The sequence below is a fragment of the Echinops telfairi genome, unplaced genomic scaffold, assembly GCF_000313985.2.
Source record: "Echinops telfairi isolate 266 unplaced genomic scaffold, ASM31398v2 ScPeMD7_2010;HRSCAF=2546, whole genome shotgun sequence".
NCBI lineage: Eukaryota > Metazoa > Chordata > Mammalia > Afrosoricida > Tenrecidae > Echinops > Echinops telfairi.
The window spans coordinates 22,549,891-22,554,296 of NW_022105908.1; positions in this window are offsets into that span (position 1 = coordinate 22,549,891).

Below are 4,406 nucleotides of genomic sequence, written 5' to 3' on the forward strand. Positions count from 1 at the left end.
GAGCAGGGCTGCTGACCCCAAGGCCAGCAGTTGGAAACCACAGGTGACTCTGAGGGAGAAGGGATGCTTTCTATCCCCGAAAAGAGTTACAGTCTCAGAAACCCACAGAGGCAGGTCTACTCTGTCCTAGGGGGTCGTTATGAGTCAGAATCAACCTGATGGCTGTGAGTTTGGGTTTTGGGCTTCCCGGCTTTCGGAGGGGCTCAGATATGAACTGCCCCTCAGGTCTGGTGTCAAGAAACTCCAGTGTAGCTTTTACAAGAACTCTAAGCCATGGAAGTGTAATTGGCCAGTGCACAGATCTGGAATGCCGCGAGCTGACCTTAGAAATGACCTGCCAGTTAGTTAGAGGCTGGAGCACGGTGCTAACAAGGGCTGAGTCACAGGGTCAATCCTGACCTGGAAGAGGGGCTATTAGCAAGAAAAACAAGCGAAGCAAGCACAGTGGAGCCTGGCCATGACCTTGGCCTGGACGCCAACTAATAACTCGAAGTCCTTTGGATTCAAGTTCCTCATTCCTCCTGCAGGGATAGATGTCTCCAGAGCTGCTGGTACCACGTGAGCCGAGAGGGAGACCAGAAATACACAGAGCAGGGTGGGCTAGCTCCAGGTTACTGACCTGGCCGTGGAGCCCATACTTGGCCATCAGTCAGGGAGCTAAGGCAGGTAGGTGTCCATTCTATGAACCAGTACGAGAGTCAAACCCAGACTCACTGCCATTGGGTCAAGGATGACTCATAGCCAGCCCCATGGGTTTCTGAGACAGTCCCTGGTGACGGGAGTAGAAAGTCCCATCTTTCTCCTTCAGAGCTGCTGGCGGTTTCAAACTGCTGACCATGCAGATCACAGCCCAATGTGTAACTGCTGTGCCACTAGGGCTCTCATGGATCAGGAAGCTGAGGTCCATGAACTTAACAAGCTGTCATCCAGTTGATTCTGACCCATAGAGATGCGAGGGTTTCCAGGACTGTGACTCTTTACAGGAATAGGCAGCCTCGCCTTTCTCCTGGGGAGCCGCTGGTGGGTTTGAACCACTGACCTGGCAGTTAGCAGTGGGACACCTAACCCATAGCGCCACCTGGGCTCCTTAGGTGGTTACTGGGCTCCTTGTGATGTCACAGGTGTTCCCTTGTGGCCCTAAGGGCTAATCTGCTTGGCTGCTAACTGAAAGTCTGAGTCCACTCAGAAGCAACTCAGAAGAAAGGCCTGGTGATCTACACCAAAAACAAACACACGAACACGTCATTGAAAGCCCTGTGGAGCATGTTCTACTGGGACACACGGCACATCTACGAGTGGATTTGTGTGTGTGCATGGTGTTAGACTTGCTCACTATGTGGACTCTGGTGGATGCATTCACCTACAGGAGATGATAAAATTGTGTCGCACACAATCACTGGGACAATCTGAGTATGGCTGGTCAATGTCCATCTCCTGCCTGTGATATTGCAGTCTTACAAAATCTTATCATTTGGGGAGTAACTCCCAGGTGATGCACACATTTAAGCACTTGGCACCCACCAAGAGGTTGATGATTCGAATCCACATAGAGGTGCCTCAGAAGGTAGGCCTGGGGATCCACTGACAAAGCAGCCATGGAAAAACCCAGGAGCCTGGCTCCTCCCCGACCCCGAGGGGGTTACGCTGGGTCAGAGATGGCTTGACGACCACTGGTTTGTTTTTGTATATTGGGAGTGGACACTGGGGAAAGTCGGCAAAGGTCACTCTATTATTGCTTATAACCACCTGTGAAGCAGCAAGTGTGGAGAAAAGAACTTAGAGTGCAGGGGGCTTCCCCTAGCCCTGGAGGACTGTTTGTCTTTGGGAGCTGGGAATGACTCATCACTCACACAGTTACAAGGGCATTTGTTAGGTAGCTAGAGCAGGGACCAGGTGTGTCTACTGAGCAGGCTCCAAATTCATCAGGCCCCGAGCTAGGGGGGGTGGTACACCGGGGTGGGCCCCAATCTAGGCCAGGTGGGCTTAATTCAGCCAATGGGGTCAACCAGTACCGTCGGCCACACCTCCCAGCCGAAGGCCCCCAAAGGCTGGAACTTGGAGACCACTGCTCTCTTTTCCAGCTGTACCTCCGTGGTCCTGAATAGCCTCTCTCTCTCTCTCTCTCTGTCTCTCGCTCTCTCTCTCTCTCTCTCTCTCTCTCTCTCGCGCGCGCGCGCGCGCGCGTTCAGCTTACTGCAATGCCTGAAACTTCTTCTATCCTTTAAAAAAACCCACTTGGATCACAAACTAGGCTTCAGCGTGAATTCTTTCTCGTGGGAAGCCCAGGACCAAGGTGTTTCTCACCGGAGGAGTCTAACACATTCCTGTTGAGGGCTGTGAAAGAGAAGGCAGTTCTTAGCCCTGGCTCTCCAAAGGGCTTGAAGAGCTTTCTCCAAGAAGTTTCTGTGGCCTGTACTGCCTGTAAGAACCCTGGTGGCACAGTGGTTACACACTGGGCTGCTAGCTGCAAGGTGAGCAGTTCAAGATCGCCAGCTGCTCCGTAGGAGAAAGATGGGGCTTTCTACGCTGGTAAAGAGCCCCGGTCTTGGAAACCCGCTGCAACTGTCCTACGCTGTCCTGCAGGACCCCCGTGCGTTGGCATCGACTGGAGGGCAGTGAGGTCTATGGCCAGAAGGGGGTCCTCTGCCCCTGAGCCACTTGCAACCACAAGGCGCCAACAAGACCTCATCCTGCCCAGGAGGCGGATATCAGCAGCAACCATGCTCATCTGAAGAAACCAAAGCTGCTCGTGAACAAGAGCTGGACCGGAAAGGTATTTGATTTTCCCAGTGTCCTTGGGAGAAAAAACAAAACAAAACTCCGACATCCTCACGCCCAGTTCCAGGATGAACGAATACAGAAAGTGTCTGGAGAATGAAGAGTCAGAAGCCTTGTATTGATCGGTGTTTCCTCGGGAACCGCTGCTCTCCCTCTCCTCGGCTGGCCGAGTGCTGGCCAGCCACCACCGCACCAATGGTTTTCATTATGGGAGGGCAGTTTCCACGAATGAGCTACCAAGAGGGCAGAATGGGTGCCAGGCTCAAGACACATGTCAGACTTGCCAAACAAATGTCACCTTCAATCAAATGGTGATTTTCTATGAAGCTGGAATGATCACTAGTGCTTTTTGTCACCAGTGCAACAAATAGCCCAGGGGTCATCACTTTCCGCGCGCACATGCGTGCATGTGTATGTGTGTGCATATGTGTGTGTGTATATGTGTGCATGTTATAAATAGAGCGAACCTGGATCCGCTGCCTTTTTGTCCTGACTCCTGGCCTTGCGTTTGTCCTGCCTGTTGCAGGGGACAGAACTGCCACATGCCTGGTGCAGGGCCCAAGTGGGTGGTGTGGCCCCCCTGGGTGGCTCAGGTGGCCTGAAGGCAGCTCTAAGCAGACAGCCCGGGGGCATCACTCACTCACTCACTGCCAGCAAGTCGACTCCGACTCATAGCAACCCCATAGGACAGGGTGGAACTGCCTTTGTGGGTTTCCAAGACTGGAACTCTTGACTGGACCAGAAAACCTCATCGTTCTCCCTTGGAGCAGCTGGGGGTTTCAAACCCCTTACCTTGTGCCTAGGATCTCAATGCGCAACCCCTATGCCACCAGGGCTTCCTTAGTGAGGGTCACAAGCATACGGGGCATCCTTGTTTCAAAACTTCAATAGTGGCAATTTGTCCGCAGACACACCTTCCTCCCACTTGTCGACTGCCTCAACCAGCACTGTCCATATCTGTGTTGCCTGGAAATGTCATTCTGGACCGCGTCTGACCCTCCTCAGACTTGTGCTCTCCAACTCCCTGTCCCCATTTCATACCTCTTGCTAAACTGTGCTTAAGGACGGACCCTGGGCCCTTGTGAGCTAAGAGAAACTGCTCAGTGGTGGTCCTTTCTGGGAGCACCCAGGGCACATGCCATCATCCGTCCCACATGCCTGTGTCTATGCACTGGCGTACCCTGGCCCTCATCCATCTCCACACAGGGGAAGAGAGATTGAAGTCTCTGGGCAGTGACAATGGTGACAGTGTTCCACAGCTAAGCAAAGGGGTAAATTGGTGGGGCCATGGGGGTTTTGAATCTACCCAAACAGATGTACGTTGGAAGAAGGACCGCTAGAATAGTCCTCAAAAGCAAGGATGGTGAAACTTCGTCTCATGTTGTGTTAGACAGGGTTCTCTAGAGAGATAAAATCAAATTCCTGATAATATAATATATTTATTTATAAAGATAATTAGATATATAACGAGAAATGAACTGTTAAATCACATACAGATAAATATACAAGAAATAAACAGTTAAATTAGAAGCACTATAAATGGGTTAGTGCAACTCACGTCCATGAGAGAAAGTTGAGAGACTAGCAGTCCTTCAAGTCTCTCTCTGATGCCAGATCTTCCTCTATTT